Source organism: Zosterops lateralis, assembly GCF_965231275.1.
Source record: "Zosterops lateralis genome assembly, chromosome: 19".
NCBI classification, from domain to species: domain Eukaryota; kingdom Metazoa; phylum Chordata; class Aves; order Passeriformes; family Zosteropidae; genus Zosterops; species Zosterops lateralis.
In genome coordinates, this window is record NC_139779.1 from 98,737 (window position 1) to 121,803 (window position 23,067).

Sequence of the window (23,067 nt, forward strand, 5' to 3'; positions counted from 1 at the left end):
GAAAAGAACGTGGCCAAAATTCCCCTTCCAAACATCCCCGAAAATAAAGGCCCCAAAAGACCCCCAACCAAAACAACTACGAGAACCCCGCCATCAACCAAGCCAAAACCAAAAAAGCCTTCATTTTAGGCTACACTTCAATATTTCTTCTATTTCTTATTTTGATATTTCTATTAATCATTACAATTTATCTATGATATGTACATTATAGTAGGTATATTTTACATATTATAATATAGGAAACATGTAAAAATATAGAGTGGATTTATTGATATTACTTTTCATATTTTATAGTTCTCATTTTCTTGCTTATATATATGTATTTATTTTTTTGTGTGTGTTTTCTTCTTGATATTTTAAACATATGTATTCATTAACCTAACAGATCAGAACCACAGTTAATTAGAATTGAATGACCCTGGTTTTCTAAGGGGTAAATATTTAATCTTTATTAAAATATTATGGGCACATTTTCTCTTTCTGCGTGCTTTGGGGGGGGGGGGGCTTTGTTTGTGTTTTTTTTTTTTTTTTTTTTTTTTTTTTTTGTTTGTTTGTTTGTTTGTTTGTTTGTTTGTTTGTTTTTTTCTGAATTTTGGATTTCTTGGCTAATAAACAAGGGGGTTCGGAGAGTTACAAAATAAAATGTCCGCACAGTTTTATCGCTGCCTCTGAAATACACCTCGGCATTGAGTCACTGCTGGCAATACTGTGCACGGGGAGAAGGAGAACTGTTTAGGGTTTGAAAGGAAAAGAAAGGCACCACGGTGTTCACAGCCTTCTCCGTTCAGGTTTTTTAATTCAGCAGAAAATACAGAGGAGTTTTGCTAACTGCGCTCTTGATTATATCCAGACGTCCAGCGGAGAGGGAGGTCATTTCTCAACTCCTTCCTTGCCCACAGCCAACTTTCCACGTGCTCAGGGGAAAAAAAGAGTAGGATAAAAAAAAAAACGGAATAAAGAAAACATGAAAAAAAAATTAATATAAAACAAATAAAATAAAAGTTGAAAAAAAAAACTTCAAAAGAGTAAAAAAGAAATAAAATTTAAAATAAATTAAAAATATAATAAATTGTTTAAAATAAAAAATATCACGAAAGTAAAATCTAAAATATCCATAAATTGAAAAATGAAAAAATTAAGAGTAATTAGGATTTTAAATAGTAATAAAGAAAAATAAAAACTAAAAAGTAAATAACAGAACAAAAATATAAAAATAAAAGAAATAAACCCAAATCATTTTAAAAATACAAAACAAAAAAAACCCCCATGAAAACATTAACCACAATACAATATTTACCATAAAAAAAACAAAAATCAAAAAGTAAAAAGGAAAATAATAATTAAAATAAAATATGAAACTAAATAAACACAGCTTTCCCCTTTATGCCACTGACTACCACAGCTCTGGGAGCATCCTGGATTATGCAGGGATAGGGAAAACAAACCCAGTGCCTCCCAGAAAATAAGGTTTTCTAGACAAATCCCAGTTTTGCTTGGAAACGAATTCTGTTTTATCGGGAAGTTCACTTTGGATGAACATCCACATGTGCCAAGGCAGGAAAGAACCACCCCCTTGTGTCCAAGGGACAGCAACTAGGCCGGGATTTAAGTTTTAATGGAACTTATATAATAAAAAACGCACCAAATTGAACTTCACAAAGAGACGAATCGCGGCAATTAAACACTTAACGAGTTTTCCTGGGAATTCCCAGAATTCTGCGGATATGGCGCTGAACAATTCCGGATTTACCAACATTAATTGGGTAAATTTCCTTGGAAATGTCCCCTAAGAAGTAGCAAAATTCCAACTTGGATGGAAAATAGGAAAAAATAAATGCTGACTTACTAAAATCAGAGAGAGGCTAAACATCAAATAAAAGGAAGGAATAATATCTAACTCCCAGCTTGCCTGCAAAACAAGCCCGGAAATTTCTAACGCTGAAAACTTTTGGAACGGTCAGGAAGTCGGTGGAAGCCCATGGAATGAGGATTTCAAATCTGCTTCCTCTGCTCTGATTTTCAAGGGAAGAGGGAGTTAAACATGCCTGTTTACTCCTATTCGAAAAAGGATCTCTCATTTATGGGAGTAACAATCCAAAGGAACTCCAATCTTACTTGGATTTGACAGCTGAAACTCTCAGCAGAGTTGCGAAGTTTCAGCGGAACAAAAGAGCCACAATTCCTGGAAAAACAAAATGCAACTCAGCAAAAGACAGCAATTCCATTGACAAATGCATGGAGGAGGAGGAGGAGGAGGATGACACCAGGAACACAAACCAGCTGAAAGCAACGATTTATTGGAAAGGGCTGGAAATCAAATGGACAGTCTCTGGTCATGCTCAGGCATTTCTCCAGGAGTCAGAGAGAAAAGTGGGAACCCTGCACTGGGATAAGGCCTTCCTGTGGCTTCACTTCCTACTGGCTCTCTCCTTTTTTGCCAACTACCTGCAAGAGGAAAAACAGCAGGAATAAAGTTTCAAACAGGAGGTCCTTGGTTCAGGCAGACTGAAGTGCAGCTCCCAGGGAGCGAGTCCAGGCTGGGCCCAGGGGAGCTCCGGGAATCTGGGATTGCCCGTGGAATTAAAGGGCTGGAAAAGCAGGACCCACCTGCCGGGTTTAGTGCTGGGACACAGCAAGGCCTCGGCTCAGGGGCAGCAGTTAGAGCCGGGACCGCAGGAGAACGCCCCAAAGCCGGGTTAAACATCCTGTGTGACACGCATCCCGCTCCAGGAGAAACTCGGGTGGGAGAAGCCCCCGGATGCTCCACGTTCCTTGCCTTTAGCTGCTTTGCCTCCCTCAGAATGCTGACCTCGCCGTGCAGCTCCTACAAAATAGGAGAACCTATGGGAATCATCCACTGGTGGATCTCTAGTTATTAAGAAACAAAATGTGTCCAAGCTCTACTGCAAAGCAGCAGCTCCGAGGAGACACAGGGATTTATTCCAGAGGAGACACAAGTACTTCACAGCTTTTAATACATAAATGAATAGGAGCAGAAATTTTGCGTTTATTTTAGGTCTGATGATGTCCACAGTTGCACAAGCATGGAGGGGCCGTAATCACATTCCTATGTTATTTAGGATATTTTGAATGGCAATATATAACAAACCAATATGTCTCATAATCTGCTATTCAAAGGAAACTAATCATAAGCCGATAACGTGCAGTTTGGGGTCTATCTGTAATTTACCACACTTTTGGTTAAATTACAGCTCCTGACTGTAAATCCCCTGAGAAATCACAATTTTAATCAATTACACCTCAAAATAAAAGAATTGTGATACATAATGGCATTAAAAATTATATTCTTGCATATATAACGCAGACCTTTATCAAATACCAAAAGGTATAGAAAATCTATTTGGTAATTGCTTTGATGTCTCCTGTGAATACAGCAAATTACAAGACCCTCCTGTCGCTACAATAAGATTTGAATGTATCCACTTTCTGGAGTGTATATTGGACAAGAACAAATATTTGCAAAGGTCCGGTTTCACTTCGAACTTCTTCCAAGCAGTTGTCTCCTGTCTGATGCAGATATTTTAGTATTTTGTTGATGGATTATGATATGGATTAAGACAACAGCACACTTCTTGGTCTTTTCAGCTACGTACTGAAAAATTACCTACACAAGAAATGAAAAGCCTTACCCGAATGAATTTACCTCTCGGACAGAAGTTACAGCAATCATCTGCCTGCCTTTGACGACAGTAGCTTCTCTCTGAGAACTTCTGCCCAGTGTTGAAATGTTTCTGGTAGATCTTCAAGCATTCCCCATCTGAGGCTTTTCTCCTCCACAGAAATCCTGCAGAAAGGAAAGCTAAACCAGAAAAGTTGTTTGTAAGAGATTCAAACAAGTCACACCTAGATATATAACAGCAGGAGAAGGAAGCAAAAGTTTTGGGTGGGTGGTCTGACAAATATTGAAAAGAAACAAATTGTTTTTCTAACACAGTAGGCCCATGAAAGCAGAACTGGCTGAAGGACCCAGGGGTTTCTTACCAAGGCACAGCAAGGTGGTACTACCTGCCTAGAGAAAATTCATAATAATCCCCTAAAAATTACAGAAAAACAACATTTTCTTTAAAATAAAAATACAACCACACCATTAAATTATCACATTGGCAATATTCACAGGTTTTCAAGTATTACACTCGAGTTGACTTAATACATTTTTCGGAGCATGCACAAATAAATATTCAGAATTCCCAAGTACCTTTCCCTGCCTTGGCAGATTCTCCTCAGAAGCAGCCAGGACTTGGAGATACTGTAATTGCTAAGACACTTAAAAAAAAAAAAATTTGAATTCCAGCCTTTGAGATCACTTTATCTGGCAGGAGGGCAGTAGGATTCCTATTTGCTCAAACAGGATTCAGCCCTTCCTGCTGAGATGCCCCCAGAAAGCTGGCTCAGAATCACCAGTGAAGGTCAGAGCTGTTGGTGAAGCTGTTTTCCACTGTGTTATCTGATTGCTTCAACATCATTTCCCCGTATTCACCAATTTCCCTCTTGTGCATGAAATCAATGCATCAATTTACTTCCTGACTCCCAAAGCTCATTCTGCTTTTCATTTAAAGAAAAAGAGAGTGAAAATCAATCCAAAATGGTTCCGCAGCTGCTGAATTATTCTCTGCCTCGTGTCTTTACCGACGCTGAGGGGCACCATCATGCAGCTGCTTCTAGGAACTGGACTTCACCTCACCGAGTGGGTGGCGAGGGAGGCTCCGTCCGTCCCTGGATACGAACGCTGCGGGAAAAGGAAAGACCTCAGCGGCCCGGCCCCGGCCGAGCCCGGCAGCCCCCCCGGCCCTTCCTGCCCCGCTCCCCCTCAGAGGAGAGGGGCTGCGCGCCCCGGCCCACGGTCCCCTCCCTACCTGCAGCCGGGCTCGGCGGGCTCGGGCCGGGCTCGCCTCGGTTCGGCTCCACCCGGCGCGGTTCGGCCGCGCTCGGCCAAGCGGCACTCGGCTCCGCTCGCTCCGCAGCCCCGGCCGCAGGCGAGGGCTCGGTGTGTGCGGCGGGAGCGGCGGGCGCGGAGCGGAGCGGGGCCGGCGGGCGCCGGAGCCGTCCGGAGGCCTCTCGGGCGGGCGCGACCCCGGGAGGGCGGCGGCATCTCGCCTCCGGCGGGCCGCACGACGGGCCGGTGTCCGCGGCGCCGCCCGGCCGGGCTCCAGCGGGCCCGGGCTCTCCGCCTCAGCCGGGGGCACCGGGGACGGGCGGCGGCCGGCCGTGAGGAGCGAGGTGCTTTTGTCCCTCCCACACATCTCCAGCCTTCAGCTTGGGAGCTCTGGGCCCCTCCCTCATACACCGATTCTCCAATTGGTGGAGAGCCGCCGCAGTGACTGCTGCGCTGGCCTGAAGCTTGAGATCCCGCAGTCGCTGCTGCTGCTGCTGCTTCAGCCTTGCCGCGTGCACCGTGCAGCCCCATCTCCTCCTCCTCCTCCTCTTTCTCCCGATCCTCCTCCCTGGGATGTGGGCAGACCCAGAGGGTAAGTGGGAGCCCTGGCTCACCTCAACCGTTCTCATCCCCCGCCCTGTCACAGGACCCCACAAGTTCACTCAGGGGAGGCACGGCCAGGCCACTGGGCCGTATGGGGGAGCAGATAATTCCCAGCATCAGAGGGTGACCTCCCACCATGCACCAGCCAAGCATGCTTTGTCCCTGCCCACCCTCTCTCTTCCTGCCTCCAGCTCAGGACTTCTGTCCCACCAGCTCCAACACAGAGCCTTGGGCACACGGGTAGAAGAAACAAGAGTGGTGCCAAAAGAGGCCTTGAGGCTTGAGTTTGCCTGCAAGATGTCCTCCCCCTGCAGGGAGCCCATGGGTGCCAGGCAAATCTGAGATCCACAGGGTGCTGAGGGCCCCTTAGAGCAGCCCCTAATTTATTAGGGAGCTGCATCTGCTAAACGGTGTTTCAGGCACTGCTGTCACACAGAGATTTTTACCACAAGCCCGTGAGACTTTATGCTTCCAGGGCAGGCAGCATCAGCCACAGAAAGGCAGGATTGATCTCTGGGCTGGGCTGGTGTTCTGGCCCTATCAGGGAGCCCCAAGCCTGGACAAAAATGCTCTTTCCTATCAAGCATCCTCTATCCTGCGTACCATGTCCAGGTCTTTGGCAGACACAGGTCCTGGCACAGGTGCTTCTCCTGGGGGGAACCATCACCCCAAATAAGCAGCAAGGGTGCTGTTCTCGCAGTCAGACAGCAGCTCTAGCTGGGAGGGAGGGGATAAAATGGCTAAAATCTGCAGCAGACAACCATTGTTGAAAGTAAAACAGAGAATCAAAAAGAGCGTGAAGTCAAACAAGAAAGCAACTCGGAGGAGGGTGAAGAGCATAGAATCATAGAAGCACAGAATGATTTTGGGGTGAAAAGGACCTTTAAAGGCCATTCAGTCCAAGCCCTCTGCCATGGGCAGGGACACCTTCCCTGCTGAGAGCTCCAAAAAACCTGGCCTTGAACGTTTCCAGGGATGGGGCTCCACCATACGTTTGGGTAACATATGGCAGTGTTTATCTATCCCTCACACAGAAGATTAATTTCTTACTATCTGATCTGAATCCCATGTTCCCCTGCCAGCACCTCCATTTGCCATTTCCCCTTTAGCACCTCCAGTCATCTCCTTCCTGCACCCTTTCCTGTCTCCATCCTCCCTCCTAGCAGAGTTGCAGGTTATCCAGTAGCTCCTGAGTGGCCTCTTTGCCAACATCGGGTCTGCTGAGGTGTCATGCGTGGCACTCGTAGGGGACATACGCATCTTACCAGTGCATCCTGCCCACTGGAGCATCTGCTTCCACTGGCCCCGGGCCAGCCAGGCTGCAGCTGAAGGTGATGGGGAAAAGATCACGTCCCAGTACAAAATCGGTTTGTGCAATATCATCCAATTTGTGCACGCCACAGTTCAGCAGACAGAAGAGCAGTGTGAGTAGAGGAAGGAGCCCTGCCAGAGCCCTCCTCCTCAGCAGGATGGCATCTGATGTCTCATCGGGTGTAAGAGCTCCTGAAACCCTGCAGCTGCTGGGGCATATGACTAGCAGGGTTGGGCAGGGCAGCAGACCAAAAATGCCCCTCAGAGCTCCTGCCATGTGGCACAAGGAACCCCTCTGCGTGTCAGAAAGCTGCCACCAAATTTCCTGGAACTGCAGGATTGACACAGCCAGAATCACGAAAGAGAAAACTGGGGGCAAATCTTTTGGAGGACAGAATTCTTTTTAAAGAAGCACCGCACACCAGTATCTACTCTATTCTTAAGAGGCTTCTGTAGGCTTGCAGGGTGTCTGGGGTCTCCTGAAGCATGGCGTGACCCCCTGCTGGCCATTGCACCCTGCTTTCCACTCCATCCCTGTATGTGCCATCAGCCAGACCCCAGTTCATGCCATCCATGTCCCACACACTCAGGGGACCTCTCCACTGGCTTTTCCCTTGACAGAGCCATTGCTGGTGCAGTTCTGTGCAGGTTCTGTGCTGCAGCCCAATACAAGGCAGGGCTTCCTGAATGTCAGCTGGGGTGGCAGAGACCTCGCTGATTTTGAGGTAGATAGACAGCACTGGGGGTCATGGCAGCCATCACAGGTGGCAGAGCTGATCAGCAAGAGCCTCAAGAAGCAGAGGTCAGAGTGCTCATGGAGCACTTTGTCTCCATGTGGATATGCAGAGCAACTTCCTCAGGCTGAAGAGGTATGGGATGGCAATTTTGGAGAGACAAGGTGAGCCCACCGTGACCCTGCAAGAGCTACCCCCACGCTGGGGCCCAGCCCTGCCCCACAGAACTTGCCCCACGCTATTGCTCTCATTCCCCAGAGCTGCCTGTGGCCACGGTCTTTGCGCACAGCCCCAGGCTAGAGCGGCTGCTGCCTGTTTGCCACGCCAGCGGCTTCCACCCCAATCCCATCAGCGTGGCCTGGCTGCGGGACGGCCAAGAGGTGCCTCCGGGCCCGGCGTTTAACAGCAGCCCCATCCTGCCCAAGGCTGACCTCACCCACCAGCTCTGCAGTGTCCTGGCCATGGCCCCCCGTGCTGGGCACAGCTGTGTCAGCCGTGTGAGCCACCAGAGCCTGGGCGCCCGCAGCCTTCTCATCCCATGGGGTAGGTTCCATTCAGACATGGGGTGCAGGCTGCAGATGACAGCCACTGGCCCTGTGAGGGGCAGCACCTGATGGGCGCTGTCACTCTCACACAGTCGCCCTCTTCCCTCCCTGTCCCAGCAAAGCACAGCACATCCCCTACCATCAGCGTCACCATTGCGGTGCTGCTTCTTGTGGCCACAGCCTCTGCTTGGGTATTTTGGTGGCGGAAGCACAGGTGAGCTCTCCCTCCCATCACCTGCGGTAAGATTTATGGGCATGTAGGTCAGTGCAGGGGTTGCAGCAGCAGCAGCAGCTCTGTAGGGGTTAAGCCCCTGAGTGCCATCAGAGCTCACACATAGCCTTTGCAGGAAGGGTAATGAGGGTGCATGAGAGAGCCAAGAATTTATCATGTGAGGCCTGTTTGCCCACAGAGCAACAACTCTTCTACTCTCTCGTGGAGTCTCCGGAACCCCCATCCCCTCTCTAGATCACTGACCCCTGCCCTGCTCTTTGGACCACCCCCGTGCCCTTAGACCATTGGTTCCTGATCCCTATTTAGGCCCGTGCACAGCACATGGCCAGGTCTTTCTGTCCCTGAACCCTCTGGTGTGCTGGAACAAACCTTGCTGGAATTTATCATAACAACAGTCCCTTCTTGCCTCTCTTTGCTGAGCCTAGCCACGGCATGTGTGATGTGAGTCTGACTGCTTAGCCCAAATCCTCCGCGAGTGGCTTTTCCACAGGAGATGTTTATGGGGCTCTAGGTAGCAGCTCCACCATGCAAAAAGCACACTGCTAGAGATCTTTGTCTCGGCTCCAGCTCTGCAACAATTCAGCTGATTTGAATATCATCACTAAGTCCACTCCAGAGTCAATATCCCAGCCGCACCGTCCTTTTCAGCTGCAGCCCTAGAGTCCCCATCCCTGCCCCACAGTCACTATGCCAGCCCTTTCATCATTTCACCATGCACCTCTCAGTTCCTTTCTCAGCTCTGCAGTTTCTTTCCATTACCACTCACAATTGCAGCCCCACAGTGATTTCAGCAGCAGCCCTACAGTGGCTATCACAGGCCCAGACAATATCTGTGCAAGCCTGGGATTTCTGGTGCAATCTTCCATTCCCCTTTTCAGGTCTAGTGATCCTGTTCCATTTTCAGTCACAATAGGCAGTGCAAACATCAATATCACAGGCCTACAGAGATTTCAGCACACAAATCCTACAGTCTTTACACCCGTCCTATAGTTCCTATGCCATTAACAATGTCTATCCCACCCTCTGGTGATTTCAAGTGGAGTTCTAGAAAGCCCTTCCCAGCCCCAGTGGTTATAGCTCTTAACCCACAAGCTTTATTTCACGGCCAGCTGGGTTCTTCTTCATCCAGCCCTACGTGTGTGTTTCTCCACCTCCACAGCCTGAATCTTGTCCTGCTTTAAATAGGCAGGATCTTCATCTTGGCACCAGCCCGGTAACAATTCAGCTCTGAGCCCTACAGTGTCTATGCTCACCCTGCAGTCAATATCCCAGCCCCACTGTGATTTCAGCCCCAGCCCTTTAGTGCCACACCCAGAGCCAGGCAATATCCCAGCAGCGCCAGCTTCTAAGGAGCCATCTTAGAGCAATCCCTTTTCATCTGTACACCACTCTCCTCCCAATTTCAGCCTCAAGACCCAGCCCCAACATCAATATCACAGGCCTACAATGATTTCAGCACAGCAATGATACAGGCTCTATGTCAGCCCTGGAGTTTCTATGGCCTTGGCAGTCTCTATGCCACCGCTGCAGCGATTTCAGCTGGAGCCCTGCAGAGTCCCCTTCCCAGCCCCAGTGATTTCAGCTCTCGACCCGCAAGCTTTATTTCAAGTCCAGCACAGTTCTTCCAGCTCTGCGTGCGTTTTTCTGCCTGTCTCTGCCAGGTGTAGCTGCTGCAGGTTGAGACAACAGGGTCCTTTTTTTGTCTCTAGTTGTGCGGTTTCAGCTTTAGCTCTAGAAATGGTATTCCACCTCCATCCCATTAATCTTTATTCCATTACCAACCCCTGGGCACATGTCCCATTTCACAGTCGCTTCCCAGGTCTACATTCACTATCCCCTTTGAACAGTGACTGCAATTGCAGCACTGCAGTGCCCAGTGATTTCAGCTTCAGTCCCACAAGCTTTATTTCACTGCCAGCTCTTCTATTCCACTTCTGTCTCCACATCTTCCCAGCAGTGGCACAAAATGCTGCTTCTGGTTCTCAGAGTATGATTTTTTTATTTTTGCTCTAGCTCTGTGTTGTTTCAGCTCAGCTCCTGTTCCCATATTCAAGCCTCAACCTGCTAATCCTTACTGCAGCAACAGCTCTCCAGTCCCTACCCCAGCCCTTACAGCGATTTCAGCTCCAGCCCGCAGTTCCCGTCCCGGCTCCATATTCCCCAGAGCAGCCCCCCAGGGGTTTTACCCCAAAGCCTACCATCTTTGTGTCTCCTCCAGCTCTACTGTCTCAGCTCCAGCTCCTCAGCTTCCCACTGCCTGCAGCTAAAACTGCTACTGCTTCTCACTGCAGCCCGGGGCTGTTGATAAGGCCACAAGTCAGTCATTGTCATCACTTCAATGTCTTTAGGAGTTGTATCACCCACCCTCCTGGGTTCTCAACCTTGGGGACACTTGAAGCCCGAAGGCCAACATGTATCTCCCCCCTTCCCCTGGGTCTCAGGCCAGCACTTGTCCGAAAGCCCTCCAGCTCCCCCAGGCAGCACCAGGGGCTGGAAAGAGCCACTGGGCCCCTGCTCCCTCATCCCAAAAGGTGTCCACGGGTTGGTTCTCGGGGCCTGGAGCCCTCCGAGCCCCCATAGCCTCAGCCTCTGCTGGGTACCACGGGGCAAGGGCTGGTAACCCCCCCCGGCATCTCTTGCAGGCCCTGAGCTGCAGCTCCATCCCCTTCTCCCGTGGGGAGAACCCTCCAGCCCCAGCATTTCCACTGTTCCACACTGTTTTGGGCCTGCCTCTAGTGCCAAGGGCTTTATTCCACATCCTGGGGCTTTCTGTCTCTACTGGGCTCACAACTGCTGTTTCAGCCCTAGCCCTACAACCTTTACTGAATTAACATCAGATATTTAGGAAAGAAAAAAAAAAAAAAAAACAAAACAAAAAAACAAAAAACAAAAAACAAAAAAAAAAAAAAAAAAAACAAAAAAAAAAAAACAACCACGAGCCAAAAATAGTGCATTGAAACAAGCAAAATAATGAAAAGATGCAATAAATATGAAAAACATAGTTACTTCTAATAAAAGCAAAATAAAATAAGAAAAAGTGCAAAAACTGCTGCTTTATTTCTGATCCTGTAAACACTGCTTTTAAATCCAGAAACTACACAAGCGCTTCTCGCCGGGCCCTGGTAGCCGCAGCCGGTCCTCCTGCGCCGCACCAGGCCCCGCACCAGGCCTCCGGCCTCCCTTGGTACGGCTGGCGCCACTGCCCCAGGACACCGGCGGCCCCCAGACACTGGCGCAGGCGGACGCGGGAGTCGCGTCCGTGCTCACCCTCGCTCCCCGGGCCGGCAGCTGCGGACATCCCGTCCCGGCGCAGCGGCGCTCCTGCCGATCGACCGCACAGCGCCAAACGCCGCTCCCCGTCCCGCCGCCGGACTGACGCCCCCGGCCCCTCAGGCTGCTATTTATGCCCCAGGGCCGGCCAGCTCAGCCAATCACAAGCGGATGCAGCGCCGGCCCCGACAATCCCTGCTGAGGAAGCGCCGGCCAGGTGAGCCCAACCAATCACAAGCGGAGGCAGCGCCGGCCCCGCCAATCCCAGCTCGGCCAGGCGAGCCCCCCCCGCTGTCCCCTCACGTCCCCGCTCCCGCCCGGGCCGCCGGATCGGGGCCGGGGGGTTCGGGGCCCGGGCTGAGGGCGCGGCGGCGTTGCGGTCGCGATCGGGACCGGGAGCGCTGCGGGCGGCACGAGCCGCTCCTGCTCCGCCCGCAGCCGGCGCTGAGGCGGCGTCCTGCCGGGGCTCCGGGCACGAGAGGACGGCGGCGGCGATTTCCTGGTGCCGGCAGGGCTGTTGGGTGAGAGGATCTCAGTGTGAGACAAGTGACCATCTGAAACACACAAACAATAAGGGATGCTCAGAGTTGCACCAGAAACACCACTGCCCTGACGACACAAATATATGAATTGTAGAAAACACAAACAAATGTGCAGCAAAAAAAAGCCAACTCTTATTACTGCTAGTCCATTTTCCAAATATAATAAAAATAACCCCATCTCCATTCCCCTCAAAAAACTTCCAAAATATACACCCAAAACCCCCCCAACTTAAAGACCTGCCTCTAACCAAATAAGCATAAACCCCACATCTTTTAAACTATATAAATTCATTAACCTAATGCATCAAAACCACAGAATTTTTAATCCTTAGTCAACACCATATACACCGATCCATCACTATATACAAAAACAAATCCTATTTTCTATTAATAAAATAACAAAAAAGTCTCAACTTTTAACTACAAAAAAAACCATAAAAACACCTAATTAAAAATAAAATAATGTCATTATAAGTAAGCAAAAACTTCAAACAAACTTCCTCCAAAATAAGTATTTTAAATGCCAAAACCCCTCAAATATTTAAAATAACTACTTCAGAAATGCCTTCTGTACATTCCAGACTGATTTTGGGAGCAAAGCAAGGAAAGAAAAAGCACACAGCCCGTTTTAAGAAAACAGTGTTTACTCCTGTGCATTCCCTGTCCAGTGTGTTCAGCCCAAGCACAGACAGACTGCAGCACACAGATCTCCTTTGCTCTTAGTTAGTTTTAGCCAGCTAAAGCAAAGACTTCTTTTTCCCTTTTTCTTCTGACTGTTTAAACCTGCTGCAGACTGGAAAACCCAGAGAAGCACAACAATAAACAAATCAATCCACAAAAATAAAAACAGCAGAAATATACTCAAATTAACAGCACCAAAACCAGTTATTCCTGACTCAATAAACCCATAATTCCTCAAAACCATCAAAACAAACAGACCACCTATAAATACACACAAAACCAAAATATCCATTTGACTACAAACAATATCTCCTAAATTATCCAAAACTATAAAACATACACTCTAATCAAGCAGGCTAAATAAACAAACCCCTACAACACCACAAACAATAATGTCATCATAAATATTAAGAAACCCTAAAAAATGAACTACATCACACTCTCTCAAACCCACTAAAACAAACACTAGATGCTCACCACGATAAAAGCCACCACTAAATAAATAAAAACCTCCCCTATACCTCACACCACAGCCAATTACACCACTGTAAACCTTAGAAAACAAACCCCGGAAAAACACAATATCCCCCAAAAACAATTCAAAACCAAACTCAGTTCAAAAATACTCTGACCATGTGAACTATGAAACCAAACACGAAATAAATACACCACATGTCTCATCACACCACCTACAAACAGAATAAAGCCACACAATAAATCATTAAAAACCACCAAACAGAAAAAACCCAGCTCTACCCAACCTGAATCCCTCCACACAACACACAAAACCCCAATAACACATTTCAGAAGTCTCTCAAGAAGAGCTACTTAGATTAATTCTACCTCAAATACAAACAAACCCACCCATAAAGTTATCCTCACTCAAAAACCTGATTATGTATAATAAATAATACTCCAAAAAGTCACGCAAAATACTACATATCCCCTAAGTACATAATATTGAATAAAAGCCACATAGAAACATCATTATTTATTAAAATTCCAGCTGAAAAGAAAATTCCTCCACTTCAGACACTGACAACAACAGAAGAGGAGTTTCTCCAATCAATTTGAACTCCTTTTGTCTCCATAACTCCTTTTTCTTCTGGGAGCACTGGGGAGGGATTGGTGAGACGAAGCTGAAAAGAAAAAAAACATTCCCCCAATAAACCCAAAGTGGCTTATCTGTTTAGCATAGAAGTTAGTCCCTTGTCGTCCCCCGAGGAAATGCTCCAAACCCAAATGCTCCTGCAGCCTCGTCGTGAACCACGGCCAGAACTCAGGATAAATTCCTCATTCTTCACAGCTCGATATCGAATTGAGCTGATGCTCCCCTTTTAAACCGCCCCCGGCTGGAACCGGCCCCTCGTTATCCATCCCAGCTGCACCTGTACCTGCTCTGTCCCCTCTACATTAATTCTAATTTACCGGTTTCTCTTCGCTGCCTTCCCCGGGAGCGCCCGGCACGGCTCCAGCGGCGACAGCGAGTGCTCCAGCTCCGGGCACAGCGCCAGCGTGTCCCGCCCGCCCGCCCGCCGGGGGATCGGCAGCGGCCCCGACACCGCCTTGAATGGCCCGCCGAGGAAGCGGCAGTGACGGCGGACACCGGCTGGGAGCGCCCCGGAACTGGCCCCGGCTCGTTCGGTTCGGCTGAGGGGGGCGACGTTCGGGGAAACTCGGCTGGGTTCGGCTGTTCGGCGATTTCCGTCAGCCGTCGGCTCTTCTCGGCTGTTCGGCAACACTCGGTCATTTTCGTCCCTCCCCGGCTCTGTTCGGTGACGCCGCGACTTACGTCACTTTCACCCCTCCCCGCCGCCATCTTGAAAAGGTCAGGCGCAGCGAACCGCGCCGCCATCTTGGTTGTGGCACACTTAAGGACCCCATCAGTGTATACAACAGGCGCCTGACTAAAATGTCTACCCTGAACCCGCCCGCGGCGCGGCTGAACCCACAGTGCATGTCCCTACACCTGGAAACGCCGCAGAAAATTGTCCCCGGGCGGCGCCGTGGTGGGGATTTTTATGCAGGCACTAAGATAGACACACCACAGGTCCTCTCTGTTTTTCCCGCCCTTTTGGCCGCCATCTTTAGAAGGTCAAGCCCCGCGAGTCACGCCGCCATCTTGGTTGTGGCATCCCCCCCAAATGTCCCCCTCGGCTGCTCGCACAGGCGCCTGACCACATCGCCTGCCCGAACACTGCCGTGGCGCCGCTCAGCCCCCATCCCGTGCCCGCGCACCTGCGTACGCCGCGGAAAAAATCGCTCCCGGGCGGCTCCGTGGCCTAGGTCGCGCGCAGGGAGCCGGCTGCCACGTGTCCGGGGGTCCTCGCATTTTTTCTCGCCTTTTTGGCCATGATCTTTCGGTCCTCGGGCGGCAAAACTGCCCGTGAGCTCACAGCCCGGGGCTGCTACGGCGGAGAACTGCAGTACCGCTTTTTATCCACGAGATGGCAGCATTGCCTTACAGTTCACAGCCCAGGGCTGCTACGGGCACGGGGGAGAGCTGCAGTACCGCTCTGTGTCCACACGATGCCAGCATTGCCTCACAGTTCAGAGCCCGGTGCCAGGGAGAGGGGGCTGCAGTACCGCTCTGTGTCCACACGGTGGCAGCGCTGCCGCAGGGAGAGGAGGCAGAAAAGAACGTGGCCAAAATTCCCCTTCCAAACATCCCCGAAAATAAAGGCCCCAAAAGACCCCCAACCACAACAACTATGAGAACCCTGCCATCAACCAAGCCAAAACAAAAATAGCCTTAATTTTATGCTATATTTCCATATTTCTTCTATTTCTTATTAAGATATTTCTATTATCTCATGTATTTATCTAGTATAATTTATCTATTTATATAATCTACCTATTTATATTATTAAAATTTGTTTATTATATCATGTTCATTTTATTAGGTATATTTTACATACTATAATATATGGAACATGTAATAATAGTGTAACTAAAGATATTATTCTTAGATGTTATAGTTGTCTTTTTGTTATGTATATATTTATTTTTTTGTATTTTTATTTTTTTTGGTAGCATTTATTTCTTGATATTTTAAACTATATGACTTCATTAACCTAACAGATCAAAACCAGAGTTAATTAGAATTGAAAGACTGGTTTTCTAAGGGGTAAACACTTAATCTTTATTAAAATAAAAATACATTCTAATAAATAATATAAAAATAATTTAAAAATAATAATATAAAATGAAATAATTTTCTCTTTCTGCGTGATTTTGGGGGGATTGTTTGTGGGGGCTTTGTTTTGGGGGTTTTTTTGTTTGCTTAGTTTTAGATTTCTTGGGTAATAAACAAGGAGGTTCAGAGAGTTATAAAATAAAATGTCTACTTAGTTTAATTGCTATCCCCTAACCCCTAACCCTAACACCTAACCTGCTACCCTGACCCTTGACCCCCTGACCCCCTGACCTCCTGACCCCTGGCCCCTGACCTTTGACCCCCGAACCTTGACTCCTGACCTATGGCCTCTTGACCTATGACCTATGACCTATGTCCCCTGACCTATGACCTTTGACCTATGACCTTTGACCCTTGACCTTTGACCTATGACCTTTGACCTTTGACCTTTGACCTATGACCCTTGACCTATGACCTTTGACCTATGACCTTTGACCTTTGACCTTTGACCCTTGACCTTTGACCTTTGACCTATGACCCTTGACCTCTGACCTTTGACCTATGACCTATGACCTTTGACCTTTGACCTTTGACCCTTGACCTTTGACCTTTGACCCTTGACCTCTGACCTTTGACCTATGACCTTCGACCTATGACCTTTGACCTATGACCCATGACCTATGACCTTTGACCTATGACCTTCGACCCTTGACCTTTGACCTATGACCTTTGACCTTTGACCTATGACCTATGACCTTCGACCTATGACCTTTGACCTATGACCTTTGACCTATGACCTTTGACCTATGACCTATGACCTTTGACCTATGACCTTTGACCTATGACCTTTGACCTTTGACCTATGACCTTTGACCTATGACCCTTGACCTTTGACCTTTGACCTATGACCTCTGACCTATGACCTTTGACCCAATGACCTTTGACCTATGACCCCTGACCTTTGACCTATGACCCCCTGACCCCCGGCCTTTGACCCTGACCCCCTGACCTTTGACCGTAATGCATTCTGAACCCTAAAATCAACCCCACATGTAACCCTATATGTAAATGTAACCCTGCATAATTAATTGGGTGGTTTGAATATTTAATTAGATCACCAGCATAATTAATTGAGCGATTTGCATATGTGTAGGTAATTAATTAGGTTATTTGCATAGGGTGATTAATTATTCAACTGGCTAATTGGGTCATTAGTGGTCCAGGTGGGAGTGGGGGGTGTGGTGATTAAGCAGTCATCTATAATCAGCTGCTCCCAGCTGGAGGACTAATTAGGGGGGCATACAGTATGTATACCCTGTGTATAGGGGGGGCTATAGGGTGTATATATAAATTAAAAAGAATAAAAATAATAAGTCTGGTGCAGTGGTAGGAATTTTCATGCGGCCAGGGACCAAATATTTTTATTTATTTAAAGTTTTTTTTAATATTTGTTCCTTGGCCGCATGAAAATTTCTACCACTGCACCAGAGTTAGAAATAAAGTTAAACTTTATTTCTAACTTTAAATTACAAAGAAAGAGAAAGAGAGAAACAGAGAAAAAACAGAGAGAGAGAGCGAAACAGACAGAGAAACAAAGCAAAAAAGAGTCAGAGCAACAGAGAAACACAGTGAGTTAGAGCGAAAGAGAGACTTGGAGAGAAACAGAGTTGTTAGAGTGGAAGTAAAAGAGAAACAGCATTAGAGCGAAACTGAGACAGAGTGAGCGTGAGAGAAACAGACAGAGACTGAAAGAGAAACAGAGTTACACTGAAATAGAGTTACAGCGAAACACAGGGAAAGAGAAACAGAGCTAGAGAGAAACACAGAATGAAAGCAAAAGAGAAACAGCTAGAAATAGAACAACAGAGGAAAATAAAGAGTTAAGAGAGAAAGAAGCAGAGTGAGAGAGAAAAGGAAATAGCATGAAGATATAGAGAGGAAAATAAATAGACTTACCTGGAAGTAGGGAAATAGAGTGAAGGAAAGCAAGAAATAGAGTGAGAGAAAATGACTCAATGACACCAAATAAAGACAGGAGCCAAAGGGGGGCAGAGGGGGCGGGAGGGAATCTTAATTAAGGTGGATTCAACTACTATTGAATGACCATTTTTATTTACACTTCAGCAAAACACATGGAAACAACATATACAAATGCAAGTACAGATACAACCCATAGACACGCTGATAAAAGTACAGCTTCGTACACAGCAATACATGGAAACACGGCAGCAAATGCAAATACGGAACAATACAGGGAACCGCAAGCCAAATACACATTGAGACAATAGAACAGTTTTTCTGCTTCTGAAACATCCATTATATCTCATTTTATTGGTACAGGAAATGCAAAACAAAAGCAGCACACGTAAAATAGAACAGTCATCCACCACACGCACCTCCTACAGCTTGCACACAAATCCACCCTCACTCTCACCTCAAAGCACCTCCCAACAACCCCCAATCATCAACACACACTCGCAGCACTCCTCGGGAACGTGGTTCCCGGGAGCCTCAACACAAACCGGCCTGCCTGACGAAAACCCCGGTCCCTAGGCCGTCGGCACCCAAACTTTGGCGATGAACATCGCCTCACAGACCGGCCGGGACCGAGGAAAAAAAAACCCAGCCGGGGTGGGGGAAATTAAAAAAACCCCCCCAGCTGGGGATTTTTTATTCTAAATTTAAAATGTGTTGAAAAACCTGAAAGGCAAAAGTCACGCACACAAGGTTACAACCAGTCAAACCAGTCAGCGCACACACACACACAGGCAAACACAGACAACTCTCATACACACACAGTCACTCTTCAGCACACATGGTAGATTCCAGGAAACTTGTAGCATCAGCAAGCACAGAGATGCTAATCCTCCTCAGGGACCTGGAAGACAACAAGAGGTGGTCAACAAGGGCTTATCTGACAGCAAGTTATCCCCACTCCAGGCCCATATCTCCTATGCCCAAAACTCCACAGAAAAGAGGTGAACTCTGAAGTTTTACAACTGTTCTACCTCACTAAGACTATGTGCCAGGGCAGGGCAGCTCACACATAAGTGGCATAAGATAGCCTGATACAACATAGACACATACAATAGCATACAGCATAAGCCAGCATAGTCACATACAACATATTCAGATACAATGTAGGCACATACAATATAAACCAACATAGTGAGATGCAATAGACTCAGATACAATGTAGGCACACACAATATAAGCCGACACTGAGAGACGCAATATTGGCGCATTCAACATTGGCACATACAACGTGAGCAGAGACAGGTAGAATACAAGTGCTGACTTCAGATAACTCTGAAAGATACTGCAGGCACGTGAGGGGAATCTAATATCCTCCCTATAAAAGTCCAAGAGAATGGCATCTGAAAAGGCGGCGCTACCGAAGCTGAGAATGAAAACGGATGAAAACGCTCAAGTGACCGTGTGCCGGCCTCAAAAAGTCAAAATGTAACGAGGCCGGAATAAGGATGATCTGGGAAAGTACGCGAGGAGAATACGGCCGATGTGGGCCGGAATGATGCAGATAAAGCGTCTGGATGTAACAAAGGCCTATCACACAGAAGACAAGGGACACAAACAACACAATGCAGACGCAGACAACACAGCAGACACAACTTGAAACTGCCAGGCAGCTTCACCTTATGGACCCAAGACTCCTAGCACAAGATGAGCCACAGGCTGATGACACCAAAGGAAAGAAAGCTTTAAGGCAATAGCACGTGATGATGAAACGGAACTCCTTACAAGAACTAGCGCCTAAGTTGTTAATACGATGCTCGAGAAGCTGGGTAGGCCGAGAGAAGGAAGCGATGACTGCCGGGGGACCGTGGCGACAGCTCTGGACCCGAAGGCGACCTCCTCGGGTAAAAACGTCCACGAGGATGTTGAGACTCAAAGACAGATGACGGCGCAAAACACGCGAGGACGCGGAACTGCCCTGCCCGGCAAAGCCTCCGGTGAGGCCGAGGTGAAACCCTCTCCCGTTACTTCCGAGGGGCCCGTCCCACTAGGGCTCTCTCCTCTAAGCTGACTTTGAATTGCCTCCTTTTGCAAAGCTTTTTCCCCTTATCTTTCACAAGATGAGTGGACAAAAATCCATCTTCAATGGAAAAGAACACATCCACTTCAGTGCTGCCATATCCAGTCTTGGGCTCTGCACCTCATGGTACCTAAGACAACAAAACAGAAAATGTGACAATTGCCTGACAGAAAAAGTAATCCCCAGGCCTCCCCTGCACCGCTACCCCGGCTCACCTCAGATCGCCATTTGACTCCTGAGGCTGCCTGGAGGGTACCTGCAAAAGGAAAAGGCACACATTTAGCGTGCTGTTACACACCGCTCACCTGAGTCATCCTGTCAAAATGTCAACTCACCTGCTTGCCTCTCTTTCCTGGTATGCGTAGGGCCGCAGCAGCTCCCACAAAGAAACAAGGCAAAAAGCAGGCTGAGTTACTGTGAAAACACAATTGCTCCAGTCTGACAGAACTCTGAAACATGTATATCTTAAACTTGTACCCACCAAGCTGCTGGGATCCAGGACTGGAACACCTTGCAAGTGGACCACCTAAAAAAAAAACCCCAAAAAAACTCAACAGTGTATGCTTAGAGTTGCACCAGAAATTGAGACCTGAGCAACAACTGCTTCCATCCACCAGTCAACACTCACCCTGTCTGCTTCACCTGGAGTGCCAATATCATATGTTATCTCCTAAAAATAAAGACAAAGAACAATGAAATACACCTCAACGTCAAGTTACTGCTGGTAATACTGTGCATGGGGAGAATGAGACCTAAAAGAAAAAAAGGCACCACAGTGTTCACAGCTTTCTCCATTCAGGTTTTTTAATTTTGCAGAAAATACAGAGGTTTTTTACTAACTGCACTCTCAATTATATCCAGACATCCAATGGACATGGAGGTCATTTTTCTACTCAGGGTAAGAAAGAGAATGGAGAAAAAAAAAAAAAAACAACAAAAAACAACCCCAAAGAAAACATAAGTTAATGGTTTCTGTGTAGAAGTCCACCGGAAGGGTGGTCAGTGCTCAGAGAATGGGAGTCTCCTGGAAAACAGAGAATGCTTGGTCTTTTTTCATGCTATCCTTTATCTTTTTCATATTAAAGCATGGCACAAATGAATTTAGTGTTCTTTGATGTCAGTCTTTTCCTGGTTTTTCTCTCCTTTAGGGTCAAACTTCCACATACTCTGGGTAAGAAATAGTATTTAAAAAAGGAACAAAGAAAACATGAAAAAATAAAAATTAAAAAAAAACTGAATAAAAATAAAAAGTTTTTAAAAATTAAAAATACAAAAAATAAAAACATGGAAATAAAATAAAAATCTAAAAAAAAATCTAAAAGTAATGTTAAAAAAAGTTAAAAATTAAAAATAAATATAAAATCTTTTAAAGAACACAAAACAACAGCTGGACTGGGATGAGGCCTTCCAGGGGCTTTGCTTCCTACTGGCTCCATCCTTTTGTACCAACTACCTGCAAGACGAAAAACAACAAGGATAAAGTTTCAAACAGGATGTCCTTGGTTGAGGCACTTCAAAATAAGATTGTTAACAAAAAGTCAGCCAAAAAAAGAGAGTCTGAAAATCAAGATATAAGCCTCACAGCTATTTAAAAACAAAACAAAACAAAACAAAAAAGCTGTCACTGGTGTGCATAACTTGCCAGCCCCTCATGGTTTGAAGTCCTTAGCATTTATTTTTACCAAGTTGACAACTAAAGCCTTGTAGAAAGGTTAAAAACAAAATCCTGGACAAAACCAGGCATTTTCCCAAGCCCCCTCAGTGTGGAGCTGTGTCAGCCCCAAGTGTTTGGTCCCCCAGCCCAGCCCAGAGCAGGCTCCAGCTGCTCCCCAGGGCGGGTCACCAAGGGACTCACTTGTTTGGAGCTGTAAATGCAGGTGCCCTGCACTGGAGTGCCAATAAATGTGAAATATGGGACTCTCATCATCAACAGTGACTGACCTTCCCTGGGGAGCCCCCTCACACAGGATGGGGCACTCTGCCATGGATTTAATCCATCTGCATCTGAAAGGAAGTCAGGACAAAAGTCAAAGTGCTGCAAGATAACTTGACAGCTCCAGACAATTTGTGTCAACCTAGGAATACCCTCTACAGCCCAACTACACCCCACATGACAAATTTCAAGCCCCCAGGACTTGTCCCATTCCCCCCACACCCAGACTGAGCAACAAGGCAGAGCAGCTCCAGGCCAAACACACCAACACCCGTGACACAGGACAAAAGGGGGGACACAACAGGGACAGAAATATCTCAGCAAGAAGAATGACCCTGAGGACCGAGACAACTCGCAATGAGATGACCGAGGTCAGACCGATGGGGAGCTGACCAGGCTCAGAGAACCCTGCAGGAAGAAGATGCCAACGGGATCACTCATCCCAAGAAACGCAGGGATGGATGCCTGAGAATCCTATGGTCAGAATCCTCCACTCAGCTGTGCACTTTTAGAAGACCTAACCTGCCAGAATGGATCACAGCAGTGCACAGCTGTGGATACAGCTCAGAACAAGACCTGGAAAGGCATCAGAGTGGATGGTTGTGAAGAGAGATGGATAAGGCACCAGCCTGGATGGTTGTGAAGAGAGATGGATCCTGATGTGTCTGAGCACCCGAGTCAAGGGTTTGATGCCTGGCCTGGTATCAGCACCAGGAACAGGGAGATGTTAAGAACGATGCCTGGGGTTTCTAACAGATCCCTCAAAGGGATAACACAACAGACACAGAGCGCACAACAGACAAGTGACACGACCTTGCCCTGGGACTGCTCTGCCCTGCACATCTCAGCACTGGGATCAAAAATGAGACTTTTCCTTTACACAGCCTAAGGGGTCACATCTTGGACATCCCCATCTCCAAACCTGATTTAAAAACCCCTCCTGGTGACCCCTGAACCCACACCCCACTTTCATCCCCTCTGTGGCTCCCAGCCCTCCACTTATCTCTCAGACATCTGGAGATGCAAATCCACGTCAGGTACAAAAAAAGGCCACCTCTCCCTCAGGGAAATTCCTGCTGTCACTGGGCTGTTATCTCACACTCAGCTACAATAAAGGAAAGCAAATGTGACC

At 47.5% G+C, this 23,067-nt stretch overlaps 2 long non-coding RNA genes and 1 pseudogene across 3 annotated transcripts; 1 reads left to right on the forward strand and 2 right to left on the reverse strand.

Annotated features, from left to right (window-relative positions):
• Positions 1 to 1,677: 1,677 nt before the first annotated feature.
• Positions 1,678 to 2,687, reverse strand: LOC310917166. Its single transcript, XR_014591408.1, has 3 exons — positions 2,608 to 2,687; positions 2,278 to 2,445; positions 1,678 to 2,182 (listed from the first exon to the last, which is right to left on the reverse strand). It is a non-coding gene; the product is annotated as an uncharacterized lncRNA (long non-coding RNA).
• A 4,040-nt stretch (positions 2,688 to 6,727) lies between these two features.
• LOC310917218 (T-cell surface glycoprotein CD1a-like) lies at positions 6,728 to 8,345 on the forward strand (annotated as a pseudogene). Its single transcript has 4 exons — positions 6,728 to 6,740; positions 7,430 to 7,706; positions 7,801 to 8,085; positions 8,205 to 8,345. The product of its transcript is annotated as a T-cell surface glycoprotein CD1a-like (transcript).
• Positions 8,346 to 18,762: 10,417 nt separating this feature from the next.
• LOC310917167 lies at positions 18,763 to 20,244 on the reverse strand. Its single transcript, XR_014591409.1, has 3 exons — positions 20,218 to 20,244; positions 19,708 to 20,132; positions 18,763 to 18,826 (listed from the first exon to the last, which is right to left on the reverse strand). It is a non-coding gene; the product is annotated as an uncharacterized lncRNA (long non-coding RNA).
• Between the last annotated feature and the right edge of the window lie 2,823 nt (positions 20,245 to 23,067).